Consider the following 15,014-nt stretch of genomic DNA (forward strand, 5'->3'; position numbering starts at 1 on the left):
TTGGAGTTGTTTATTGAGATTTGGATTGAATTTATATAAAAACTAATTAATATTTGATGAAGGTATTTTAAGACACATTTTCTGAGTAGACTTAATTGAGAAGTAACGGGACAAACTTAATTGAGAAGACATTATCATTTGGTCATAACTTAATCGAAAAGTAAAAAAAAAACCTTAATTGAGAAGGTATTTTAAAATATTTTTTATATATAAAAAGTAAATCAAGATTAAAAATATTCCTTTTTTTTAGAATTAATTTTTGAATGTTTTGAGAAGCTAATTTTTGAATGTTTTGGTAAAAAAATATTAATTTTTTCTAAATTTTTTTATTTTTTGAAAAAAATCCAATTTTTTTCGTTTTTTTTAAAAAAATTGATTTTTTTTTCTTATTTTTAAATTTTTGAAAATTAATTTTCAGTTTTTTTATTTTTTATCTTTTTAATATTAATTTTTTAAACTATTACACACATGTTAGGTTTTAAAAAAATTAAAATTAAAATAATTACACAGTGGCGTGCCACATCAGTGTCCATTACACACGTGTCAGGTTTTTAAAAAATAAAATTAAAATAATTACACAGTGGCATGCCACATCAGCGTCTGGATGGGGACAGGGGTGTTTTGTGGAGAATCTTCATATTACAGGGGTGTTTTGTTGTGAATCTTCATATTATAGGGTTGGAATCTAAACGTTTTTTTTACAAGGGGTAAAACCGGAACTCACCTAAATTACAGGGGTGTAAAGACCTATTAACCCTTTTCATAATCAAACACCATTAACCTTTTATGTTTATATGTTAGAATTTTTCTCTTAAATTAGAATTTTTTTAGATTTAGGATTTGTTTAAATTTTGATTTTTTTGGCAAGAAATCGTACAATGTTTACATGAAAATGACTTGTCTTGCTTAAATGTTTAGATGTTTGCATGTTTATGTTGTAGTTTTGAGTTTTAGAGAATTTTTTTAGATTTATAGAGAATTTTTTTTAGATTTAGGGTTTGTTTGAAATTTGATTTTTTTTTTCTGAAGAAATGATACAATGTTACATGTAAATGAGTTATATTGCTTAATTGTTTAGATGTATGCATGTTAATGTTGTAGTTATGAGTTTTAGGGTTTATGTGTAATTTGCACTTCTAGTGTTTGATGAAATGTTTGAATGAGTTTTTCATTGATTATTTTTAATTTCTTATTGTGTAGATTTGAAACAATGGTTGGGTGCCTTGGTGTAACGTTAAGAGGTCACAAGGATGAACTGAATGAATTCAACCAAGGAGTCAACCCCGGAGACACAAGGAGGGTGGAATACGTTTGGTATAAACGTCCAACGCTCGACGAGGGGAGAATATCATTCAGTTGGGTGGAATTAACGAACGACGAAAATGTGACGAGCATGTTTTGGGAGCACAACATGTTCTAGTGGATCGATATGCGGGTAACGTTGCTGAGATTAACTAAAGATATTATCAACCGTCTGATTCCGCCAGAAGATCGTGATTAGGTAGGGATCGTGATTAGGTAGGGAATGCACCTTCCAACTACAACAATTGTCTTACCCTGAAATGAAAATTCAAACTTGTTAAACGTCAGTTCCCAAACATTCGCCCGACAATTCTATTGTTCCATTCAAAAGATTAAATTCCTGTTAGGCTGGTTTAGATGAAGGTATTGAAGTGTCAAGGAATGCACCTCATTCTTTTGACACTTGAATACCATCATTTAAACCAAGCCTAACAGAAATTTAATCTTTTGAATGGAATAATAAAACTTCCGGGTGAATGTTTGAGTCCTAGTGTTTAGCAAGTTTGAATTTACCATTTTAGAGGTAAGACAATTGTTGTAGTTTGAAGGTGCAACCCGAATGTAATGTAATGATAGGACATATTTAGGAACATGTATTATTGAGAATAAGCTATATAAGTTATGATATCGAATTCCTTCATATAAGATGAGTGTCACGGAATGCACCTCAGTCTTTATGTGATAACTCGTCTTATATGAAGGAATTTGATGTGATAACATATATAGTTGATATACATGTTGTTTATGTAATGTAATGTAACTTTTATTCGAATTTATTCAATACACAACTTTATTCGACTTCACGCTGAGTTTAATTAGGCCTTTTTTTGATTTTTTTAATACGTAACTTTATTCGAATTTATTCAATACGTAATTTTTACTCGAATTCACGCTGAATTTATTCTAATTCATTTATATACTTTATTCGAATTTATTAATTCAATACACAATCATAAAATAAATGCAAAAATTATCAAAAATAAAGAAACAAAAATAATAGATATAAAATATCATTTTATTAATATAATTCTTATTACATTTACAATAGGGTAAAACTAAATCTGCGAAAAAAAAAACCACCAGAAAACCTACCATTCGGTGGTAAAAATAAAAAAAAAACACTAGAAAACCTAGCTTCCGGTGGTAAAACTAAAAGAAATCCACAATAAAACCAACTTTCCTGTGGTAAAACTAAAAGAAATCCACAACAAAACCAGCCTTCCTAGGGTAAAACTAAATCTGCACATTTAGTTTTACCCAATCAGGTTCTTTTTTCCCCAAGAAAGCTGCTCACTATTCATCGTTTTATCCCCAGAATTAGCCTCTTTCTCTTTTTACACCAAAATAAAGAAGGAAAAAAAGAAGGAAAAGAAGGAGATTCATATCGAGAGAGAATGAGGAGGCGAGTGAGAATGTGAGATGGTGTGAGGAAATGAGGAAGTTTGGAGGGGTATTTATATGTGGTTTAAGGTAACATAGCACTTAATGATGTCAAAAAACGTGAAAAAACTTTAAAAAAAACTTGTAAAAACCATTAAAATGTATTGACCACCGTCCAAAAAACGTGTGTTCTTGAGCTCTAACCACCGACCAACTTACGTGAGTTAACTCGCGCACAGGCCAGTGGTGTGTGACTTAAGTCACGCAAAGCTTATAAGGTGCGTGAGTTAAGTCACGCAGCGTGACTTAACTCACGTAGGGGTATATATGGTATTTCAGCTAGGAGCGAGTGTTTTGTGCTGGGTAAAGAGCAGAATTCAACATACGATGACATCCAATCCAATCCAAATGTTTATAAAGTCTTGAAACTAGGTCACACTGTCTGTGTCCTTATTAACCCGCTGCTGCAATATCCGCCGAACTTTCTTCCCTTGTTTGAATACACTATCTGTTGGTTTGCTTCTCTTTCGTCTGCCGTTTCTCTTTTTTTGGATTATTGTATTTATATGGTGAGGCCTATGTTACCCTCTCTTGTTTAGGGGGTAATTACCCTATCATGATATCAACCAATCAAAATGTAATATATATAGGCAACATTAAATGTCAAATAAATGAGTCAATTTTTTCTAAAAATAAAAGAGTTAATCTTAATCATAAGGTAGTAACTTATAATACTTTTAATTTTTATTTAATTATATTAAGGTGTTCAATCTTAATTAATTTACACTACAAGAACATCTCTAAAAATAAAAGAGTTAATCTGGATGTCCTTAAATTCATAACTTACATTCATAAAATTTCTTCCATTCCCGAACCCTTAGCGTGAGAACAAAAACATCTCTTTCATTCAAATTTCTTCTTCTTTATTCTTCCCTATTGATCAATTATTGTTTCTTTTTCATTCTTCTTTCCATTTTGATTGTTCAATTTTGTCGTTCCAAACTGCAGCAGTTTCTAATTATAGTGAGAATTATCGTTGTTTTCAGAACCGCGTCAGGTATTGTGACTTGATTTTTTTTTTATTTAAGCAGCCAACCTAATAAAATTTGCTAACACGCATAGACCTGCCTCACTTTCAGCCAAAGCCTTTAAGTCCAAACAAAGGAACAAAAGCCTCATGACATAACCATTTCAACAGCAACCGAAAAAAATGCTAGGAAACTCCCACAACATCACAACGGCAACACCTGCTAACAGTCCACAAAGTACAACGGATGACTTACTCAATTGTTATAATTAACTACCTCACAACAAATAAAAATCAAATCAAAAAGAAAAATCAAGTCACCATACCTGACGTGGTTCTGGAAATAACGACAATTCTCACGATATTTGGAATCAAACGAACGGCGACGATTCTCACGAAAATTGAAAACTGCGGCAGTTTGGAACGACAAAATTGAACAATCAAAATGGGAAGATGAAATTTTATGAATGTAACTGCTAAATTTAAGGACATTCAGATGAAAGAAATTTGATGTGAAATTTTAATTGTTCTAAGTCAGTCCTGTAGTGTAAATCAATTAAGATTGAACACCTAAATATAATTAACGCAAGATTACATTAGCGGTCCTTTATCTTATTTATTTGTAACACTTTGGTCCTTTATCTTATTTTTGTTTAAAAGAAGATTTTAGGTGAACATAACATTAATTCATGATATTTGGAGATATATTTGTGTAGATTTTTTTTTGATTCAATGAAGATGAAGAAGATTCAAAGGAAGAAGATGAAGATGATGAACATCTTCATATTTCTGAATTTTTTTATTTTTAATAAAAATATATTTTAAAAAATAAAATTATGTATTTTTCTTAATAAAAAAATGAGAAAAAGGATGTATATGTGCTTTTATGAGAGATAAAAGACTAAAACGGAGTCCCGGTGAGCTTAGCTCAGTTGGTATGAATATTGCATATCTTATGCAGGGGCCGGAGTTCGAACCCCGGACACTCCACATTTAATTGTGTGAGCTCTAGCCACTAGGCTACTTGATCAAAAAAAAAAAAGACCTAAACGGAAAAAAAAATAAAGATAACGGACCAAAGTGTTACAAATAAATAAGATAAAGGACCTCTAATGTAATGTTGTCTATAATTAAATTAAAATTAAAATTATTAAAAGTTACCTTATTAAAATTGATTTTTTAATTGTGTGAGCTCTAGCCACTAGGCTACTTGATCAAAAAAAAAAAAGACCTAAACGGAAAAAAAAATAAAGATAAAGGACCAAAGTGTTAAAAATAAATAAGATAAAGGACCTCTAATGTAATCTTGTCTATAATTAAATAAAAATTAAAAGTATTAAAAGTTAAAAGTATTAAAAGTTACCTTATTAAAATTGATTTTTTTTTTAGAAAAAATTGACTCATTTATTTGACATTTAATGTTGCCGATATATATTACATTTTGATTGGTTGATATCATGAGGGGGTAAATACCCCCTAAACAAGAGAGGATAATCTAGAAAAAAACTATTTATATTGTTTTTCCAATCTTACCTTTTTTTTCTTTTTTTTTTTGGTCTTCCAATTTTACTTCAATAATGCTTAAATCATTATTCTGTTTCTCACATTAAAACTCTATTTATGGCGTGGTTGTATGCTGTTAAAATTCTGTTTTGTACCAAAGTTTCAATGTCACTCACTACTTTTTTGAGTTTAGAAGTGGATGAATGAGTGACGATCTTTATTGCTTTTCATGTTTTTTTTTTTTTTTTTTTCATTCTCAAATCTCAACTAAGACATAGCTAATAGAGTAATAGTGTTGTGTTGAGGTACATGCATGTCCGTTATAACTTATACTATGTACATTCGGAGGATGGGTAGTTCATAATATAGCAGATATATGATATGATAAGAAGCTGGGTAAGAATAAGATATGAAAGTGACATGATAGATATTTATCATATCATATGTTTGGTGCAGATGATTAGAAACATGTTAATGTCCAAAGTTCGTGTGGCTAGAAAACTATAATTTTGTTTAGTCTCATAGGAAAACTAGAATCGTGTGGCTCCCATCAATCTCCCACACTTGTGAAGCAGTTGTGTTGTATTTATGACTGTCTGACATGTATCATTGCTTTACAATTTTTTGATTTTTTTGAGGAATCACTGCTTCACAATATAATTTCCTTATTTTTATATTTATTTTAGGCAGGCAAGCACAGTTCTGCCTATGGCTGGTACAATCTCATCACAAAATTTAAATGGCGTGGGTGTTATGAAAGATGCGATTAGCGACCTACCTGTGAGAACTTCCATATTATCAAAAAAGTGGAGATTTCTGTGGACTCAATTATCCTTATTTGATTTTACAATTCTTCATTATTGGGGTCAGAACACAAAAATCCAAAGTCTGCAGACATCCTCTTTGATCTTTTGGACAGACTACTTAACAAATCTCATTCTGTTGAAAGGCTTTGTATTACAATAGATGGAACTAGTGTTGATGAAGTTAAAGGTACTTCTTTTATATCTTCTGTTTTGAAGCACAAAGTCGACGATTTTAGTTTATCCTTAGCAGATGATATAGATGCTAGTTTTGTGTTGCCCCATAATTTCTTAGCTTCCAAGTCATTGAATAAGCTGCATTTAGATCTTAGCCTCACTCTAAATATTCATAGTGGGATTTGTTTCTCTAGCTTGTATACATTAATACTTTCGAATGTTACCTTTGAAAATGAAAAATCAGTTCAACAACTTTTCTCTGGGTGCACTGTACTACAAGAGCTGTCCTTGGTTGATTGTTATTGGGGGAACATAAAGCAGATCAATGTTTCAATTTCCACATTAAGAAAGTTAACCATTGATCTTTACCCTGGTTGTCATTTTACAGTCACGATTGATGTTGGGAATCCTTTATCTTTAAGATGCACGACTCGTTAATCCAAAAGTAGAATTTATTATTGTTAAGCCGACCTCCATAGTTGATGCATATGTGGATCATTATGTGTATGACGATGTAAAAGATATGATCTATTTCACTATAAGTACATTTGATCTTTTGAGTGTGCTTAGTAGTGTTAAATCCCTCAAAATAACAAAGGATACTCTTAAGGTATGTTTATTTGCTTATCATCTTTATTTTTATATTGCATGAGATCACGCCTGCTGAATATGTAGATACTAATTATGCATTGCAGATATTCATTTCATATTCCCCGTTTATCACAATAATGAATTACTTTTTGTTTCCCTTACTAGTGTCTTTATGATGTAAATGGTTCTCTCGATCTTCTTCCTACATTCCACAATTTGACACAACTTCATGTTTTGGGGAATTCCACTCTGACTGACTATGTATTAATGAATATTCTCAAGAAGACTCCTAAACTGGAAGCCCTTACTTTTCCTAAGGTATATCTTATTTCATGTTTTAGTGCCTGCATCTATCATGTTTCATTGCTAACAATTACAGAAAATATTTATCAGTTGATCAGGACAAGCTGCCGGTCTCAACTTTTAAGCATTGGAAGTTGTGTCATTAAGTTTCTGTAAATCATTATTGTCTTTTGTTTTCTTTAGTTAATTTTTTGTTTATGTGTGAGAAGGGGTTCAAATTTACTGATCCGATAATTTAGACCAAAATCTACAACATTGTATCATTAAATGGCTTCATCTACTTAGACTAGTTTATGGAGTATGCATGCTTTTTTCGATCTGAATTATTTCATATTATCTAGGCTTATTATGTTTTGTTTCATTGATAATTGTTGGCTTCAAAATGGAATTATCGATGTATTTATATTGTTGTTCTACACCTTGATAGTAAGGAAACTTAACATATGAGTGTTTGCGAGAAAAAGTTCTTAAACCTAATAAGACTCACATGCTCGAATTGTCTTTTTAACGAATTTATTGGTTCAACAACTCCCCCCTCCCCCCAGAGTTTATGTCCTTGATGAGTTGTTTAAGATGAGATTGTTATGGAAAATCTGTTCAACCTTTGCAATTTGAAGTAATAAGAAGACATAATTATATAATCTCTGATTCCCCCTCTTTTCCATAGTTTGATTAAATCAATTAAAAAACTCATGCAAAGGTAATACAAGTTCAATTATCGAACTTGAGAAATTGTTTCTTGCTGACCAACAATTTCACTTAAAATATTTGTTTACTACTTGAAAAACATTTATTTTCGTTAATGTTATAAGGAAATATTGTTTTGTTGTCCTTGAGACCATTGGCATAACATTAATCTTGAATTGCTGGTGATAAATCTCGAGTATGCCGCGAGGACAACTCTGAGAACTCTCACAAAGGAAAACACAAATTTTGTAAACTTATTATTATGTGTTATATCCTTTGTATTCCTTGTATTTAGATTTTTTTTATGGTGTTTTGATGACAAATGTTTCAACATACCAAAAAGTCAGTTAGAGCTTCAACTGCAACACTGCCACTTGCTGATTGTCGCCTCTGCTGTTTGAGTTTTGAGCTGAATGCATGAACCTGTTTTAGTCAGGGGGTCTGTGGTTTGCTCGTGTTCTATTTCCAGTTGTTCTTGCTGTTCAGAAGTTGGTGTTTTTTGTAAAAGTTCATTGGTTCTGTAGGTTTCTGTTTAGGCGTTCTGTTTGTGCTTGATTGGATCCTATTATTGTTGTTTTAGCACTGCAGTAGTAGTTTTCTGTTTCCATTCGGGTTTGTGGCTGGACTGGATCCTTTCTTCCTTGTAATTCTCTCTGGCTTTCCTCTTCATTTCCTGTTGAGGGGAATAACTTTACTGCTAATAATTTTGATGATTAAAACAAAAGTATTATCATTAAAAAATTATTAATGAGTGATGTTTATAAGTTGAACCCAATTAAGTACAAATATCATTGAATTCTCCATCTTATAAATGCTCTAAAACTGTACTCTAGTTCAAACAGACAAGTGGTTGCATTTTGTTCGATCAATAACGTGCATGTGGACCTTTATTTAACTTTTCCCATACTTGTTGTTTTCCTTCACAGAGATGCTCCTTCCACTATTCGCTGTTAATGTGTGCGTTACTGTTGCAGTTGTCGTGGACATTTGAGAAGGGTGGAATGACGCTGCATTGGAGATGGAAATGCATAGAGCCTCCAGATTGTAAGAAAACTACTGCAGAAACAATGGACTTTATCATGGATGCAAACATAAGGCTTAGTGTAATTTAACATTTTTTGGTGCAGTTTTCATACAAGTAAATTTCAATCATCCTCACTTGTATGTTTTAAGTTTCTAGGTTTGGTCGTTATGGTTATTATCTTGGAGATCATGTCATGCTTGGTATGATAACTGGTAACAAATAGGGCTGCAATGTGCGAAATTGGAGTTTGAAGGAATGACTTATTATTATTTATGTTAATACTTTACTTGTGAGAAATGGCGTGATAGGGGAAATGGTAAAATCTTGCATATCATTGTTTCGTTGCCAATTTGCCGGTATTTCAATTGGTGCAATTATGATATTCTGTTCTGTTACTCGTGTTCTCAATTCGACTCTGGAGAGTAGGTATGAAAGTAGCTAAAACTAAATTTGGAAAATATGGATTCTTCTTTAATCCCCATTTTTTTTGGAGAGAAAACTCCGCAATTTAGTTATTACCTGCAATTGAGATTTGATATTTTATTAATCTCTTATTTTCTAAATGAACTTTACAAATTTTTTTTTTTTTTTTGACAAAAGCTTTACAAATTCTAAATTGAACTAGTATTTTTTTTCAAAAAAAAATTCATTTTTGTTTCTCTACTTATTGTTTTATTTCCTTTTAATTTATTTCAGGTCGTCCGCAACTTTAGTAACTACAACAATGGCCGTCATAAAAAAATAATGCAACAATGGCCAAAGCTAAATAGATGGAGAAGATAAGAAACTTTCTTATAGACACGATGATAATATACTAGAAATTTTGATAGCATTATATTCCACACTCCTCCCGGCCTCAATGAAAGACTGTATTTTTCAAAGACGTTTCATCGTTTCTCTTCTTGCTCACTAACTTCATCTACAGTTTTCCCAAAAAGCAACCCCCTTTGCAAATCGAGGAGAGAAACTTCCCTAGGTGTCTTATGCCATCTAGGGTGGTGACATTTGCCTATGGCTTAGGCTTCTTCTCCACTCTATAACATAGTTGAAAGGAAGCCTAAGCCACATGAAAATTCAATCTCTCAAGATAGCATGAGGAACCATAGGGAAAGTTCTCTCCCCGATTTGTAAAGAGAGGCGCTTTTTGAGGCGACCAACGATGGAATAACTAGGTAGGGAAAATTTTACCCTATACCCCAACACATGTACTTTCACCCCTACAAATTTTTAAAAATTCTAATTTTACCCCTTTTATTATTTAACCTTTTAAACATAAATTTTTCACCCTCATTTTCAACATCTCCTAATTCAGCATGAGTTCACCCCCACATTCACCATTTACGTGTATCCGTTTTTTCTTTCTCTAAAACGTTTTTGAAAATATTTCGGAAAACTCATATGAACGGTTCCGAAAATAATTCGGAATACTGGAATGTAGCTTTCCGAATATTTATACCGGATATAAAATAACAACCTTTCTGGTTCATACTAGCTATATTTCAAATCAAAACAATTTCATTGTAGAAAACAATTAACCGGAAATGTTGATAATAGTTTTCCGGTACATTTATTATACTCCATCCGTTTCAAAATGAGTGTCACTTTAGCCAAAAAAATTTGTTTCAAAATGAGTGTCGTTTTCAGTTTCCAATGCAATAATACATTTTTCTTTTCAATTGTACCCTCCAATTAATACTCTGCACACTACTTCCAAAGTATTACTTTTAAAACTAACCAATAGTTAATAAAGATAATTTGGTAAAATAACCATTCTCTTTCTCTTAATCATTGCATTTCTTAATATGTGTGTAAACACCTAAAACGACACTCATTTTAAAACGGAGGGAGTATTTAATTTTAAAATTCCAACTTGCTTAACTCTAGAAAAATTACTGATCTTCTATCAACCATCACTACCCACATTAGAAAAATTTACTCTATTTTCTCACCTTTTCTTTTCCTCTAAATTCAAACAATGTTTTGTACCCTTATTCATGCATCAGTACTACTTTTTATTTACACAACCACAAGCTTAACTCTAATCTCTATTCATTGTCTATGTTGCAACTTAAAATTTTGACTCTTTGTAAGAGTGGTCACAACACATTGAGAACACAGAAGCAAAGACATCCAACCATTCATTAATGTTTAGAGTTTGAGGCTTAGGACTCCTTCATTAAACCTCAATTCATTAAAGAAAGCATGAGCATTAAAGTTAGAAACTTTGTACCCAATGTTATATGGATATGAACATTAACGTGTCTTAAAAATTTGTGGTTGAACCTAATACAAAACATAAAATTAACTTGAAAGGTAAGGATTGTCCTCCACTTATAAACACTTGGTCACACCATGTCTCTTATCAAATGTGAGTCTTTAACAACATATGTTCACTTTGTTACACAAGGTTCAACCAAATTATAATACAAACTCATAATGAATTGGTATAACAATTAAACCAATATATAGCAAATATAACTTTAACAATATCACACACTCTTAAACAGTAATCAATTAATTATCCTAATAGTCTCTTGAAGAGCTTCCAATGTTTTTAAACAGTATCAAATCAATAACATATTGACCATTATCCCTAACCATCTTCCCTTCTATTTGATTGGTACATGAGTGATTTAATATGTTTCTGTCTTGAGCAATAGTGGCACAGCAAGAAAGTTCAACAACATTTGCCCATTCATATATATGGTCTGCATCCAATCAACTCTTTTATCGTAACAGAAGTGTTTACTATGAAACACACCTTTCATCATTAACCCCAATCTTGTCACATATATGAAAACTTGTGATAAGCCTCAAATTTGGTGGATAAAGCACAAATCCTAAAAAAAACATTTGTTAAGCCTCAAACTCAAACATTTTTTGGACTCATTCATTAAAACAGTTTTTGAGTAAAAAAAAAAGTAAGAACTTAAAATTGAAAAAAAATAAATCCTGAACCGGAAATGTTGACGCAACCATTCCGGGAAGTAATCGAAACCATTCCGGAAGACTCAACCGGAACACTTTGCATGCGATTTCCGGAAAATCAACCAGAACGCTTCGCATACGTTTTCCGGGAATCAAGATTCAGAGATGACTCATAACACGATTCTATGAAGGATTCCGGTAACCCACTACCCTAACAAACCCAACAAACCTTAAACCTCAATCAATTAAGAAAAATTAAGAGAAGTGTGTTTGCTGGGAGTGGAGATTGAATGATTAAGAGCAAGAAGAACGAAAAATTAAACAATTGGCAAGCTTACTGTTTCCGTTTGCTGGGAGTGGGGTTTTCCTTTTGCAGCAACCGTTTTTTTTTTCTTCTTTCAAAACGTAGGGGTGAAGACGGGGTGAATAAAAAGTGAGAGGGTGAAATGTGTTTTATTTTATATAAAGGGTAAAATTGGTACTTTGTGTAAAATGTTGGGTGAAGGTATAATAGTAGGCGTATGGGGTATAACTTCCCTAGGTAGGAAGAGAAAGGATGAAGCATCCTTGGAAAAATCAGTTTTTTCTTTGGTTTCGGGAGAAAGGGGGGGGTGCTTCTAAGAAAAGTTCTACTAATATCATCTTTCCTATAAGAAAGAGACCTAAATTCTCCATCTATTAGGTAGTGGGCGTTGACAAATTTGAGAGTGAAGGTGAAAAGCTCCTCTAAATAGCCACTCAACTTCACCAACGCAAAAGAATACTCATTCTCATGATCATCAATTTTGTTTTCCATTTACACTCAACTCTTAAATATATCTATGAACATATATTTGCCTATGTTTCCTTGGTTTTTGATATTTCAATATTTTAATTTTATTAACATCCAAATGAGTTTTTTAATTTATAAATTTAATAAATTTAGTCCAATGTCAAAAAGAAAAAGTTATCTGGATGACAATGAAATTGGTGAGCACACTAGAGCAAATGTATTAGATAGTTGAAAATATTTATGATGGTGTGAGTGGTTGGTCAGTGATTCAACTCAATATATGAGACAGTAAAAAAGTAGGGTTCCTCAATTAATAATTTTGGTAACAACATTTCACTTTACGGTTATAATGTGAAGGAAAATGCTAACAAGTGCCCTAAGGGCATTGTTTAAGTATCTAAAAGTAGCAATTTTTGCATTGAAAATTATACGGTTATGACTTTAAAAAGTGTTTGACTTGTATTTTCAAGACATAGTTTCTTTTTTTGGGTTCCTTAAACAATGCTCTTAGTGCACTTGTTAGCAAGACCCTTATGTGAATCATTTAGTATAAAATTTTAGATTACATCAAACTAAGATTGTTATCTTCTAACAGGAGAGATTGAATCAACTTCAATATTGCTCTTTATATTTGACTAATCCACAATCAACAGGAGTCTGTTTAAAAAGGTTTACTAGCTATTTAGCTTACTGATGCACGTTGTGTGTTTTCTCTGTCATCATATTGGCTTTTCAGTTTAATGATGTAGGCCTGTTTTCTCTGTCAACTCTATTTTATTTTATTTTGTTTGTTTTTCGACAACATCTAGTATTTGGATTCGTGTTTAAAGAGTATCAGAAAGATGACAAATCAGAATTTTTGTATACAGGAAGATGACAATCGAGAGTTTTTGTGAGGGTATGATGTATGGGAAGTGTAAATTTTTGTGGTAGAAATAGTGTAAAACTACAAAAATAAATAGAGACATGTATATGACTATTTAAATAGAGACATGTATATGACTATTTCAAGATGAGAAAAATGAGCCGTACATTAGCCATGAGATCATTTAGCCTTTGACCCAAAAAATTGGAATGGTTAAAAAAATTATTGAGAGAAAATTGATTTAAAAAAATCTATATTGATTATCTATAATAATAATTTTAAAAAAAAGTATTATTATTTTTAAGTGGAGAGTAACTAGACACATGGAAAGCCGGTTTAAAAAACATTGTAACAAGCCATTTGTGAGTATTCGTGAATCAATCATTCGCACTATATCGCATACTAGCTCTTTTTAAAAAGAGGACTCCTATGGAGGACGACAAATGTAACATTAATTACTACTACAATAAAAGTGGTGCAATGCTTTTGTATCTCTAACATAAATAAAAATAAGAGATCATAAAAAGCAGAAGGTGATGTAACGGTTTTGTGTGCATTCATTGTTATTCGTCATCTCATGCCTTGTACCATTTAGCTTTTCCTTTTTAAAAAATGATATTTTTTTTGTTTATTTACTTACAAGAAGAGTTTGTTTTAAGGCTTAAATGCATTTTTGGTCCTCCTATTTCAAAAAAAAAAAAATTTATCTTCATATTTTAAAGGTTAAAATATGGTTTTAGTCCTTGCAAATATGTCACGTTTTGATTTTAGTCCCTGTAAAAAAAATTGTTTTTGGTTCCTGCAAAATTTTTTGTTTTTGAAAATAGTCCCTGGAGGAACTATTTTAAAAAACAAAAAACTTTGCAGGGACCTTTTTAAAAAACAAAATATTTTGCAGGGACCAAAAACTACAAAATGGATTTAGTCATCATGTGTCACGTATGCAAATCATCACAAAAATGAGGTCAGGGACTATTTTAAAAAACAAAAAATTTTGCAGGGACCAAAAACAATTTTTTTTTACAGGGACTAAAACCAAAACGAGACATATTTGCAGGGACTAAAACCATATTTTAGCCTATTTTAAAAAACCAACATTTTGGTCTCCTAAGTTTGATTTTTTGTGAGGCATATGTGGCATTGATCACTAATATTATTACACTTATTCACTATCTACTTTGAATAACCTTGCTTTGGAAAAAAATTCATGAAGAATTTTGGTTACAATATTATGCTTCTTGCAAGGCTTTTAGTTTAGACACTCTGAAGGGGATTTAGTAAGTATTTTATACATGTGCTACATTGGGTTTGGCTGTCTATTATTTTAATTTATTAAAAGTTAAAACAGTTTTGCATGACAGTTCATTGGCATATCTTCAAATTGTATCACCAAAAAACCCGTCAAAAACCTGTGAAATTTTAGTTCCTATTTCAGTTTCAGTTTTGAAATTCACTAGTGTAGTACACCATAGAATACAGGATTTAGAATGAGATGTTGGAGGCAGCACATTATTGAAGATTAAAAATGAAATTGAAATGTAGACTAATAAATCATCTTATCCATAATTCCTTTTCTTTATCATTTAGCTCCTGCTTTCTCGAAGGCTGCAAAGTATTTCTAAAAGTTACGGTATGTAAGAAATGTTAAGATA

General features: G+C 31.6%; 1 pseudogene; it reads left to right on the forward strand.

Annotated features, from left to right (window-relative positions):
- The first annotated feature begins 5,920 nt into the window (after window positions 1–5,920).
- On the forward strand, window positions 5,921–8,885 carry LOC146925397 (F-box/LRR-repeat protein At3g59210-like; annotated as a pseudogene).
- Window positions 8,886–15,014: the final 6,129 nt, after the last annotated feature.

This window comes from Medicago sativa, chromosome 5 (genome assembly GCF_051527215.1).
Source record: "Medicago sativa cultivar Bolivia chromosome 5, Bolivia_mono, whole genome shotgun sequence".
Taxonomy (NCBI): Eukaryota; Viridiplantae; Streptophyta; class Magnoliopsida; order Fabales; family Fabaceae; genus Medicago; species Medicago sativa.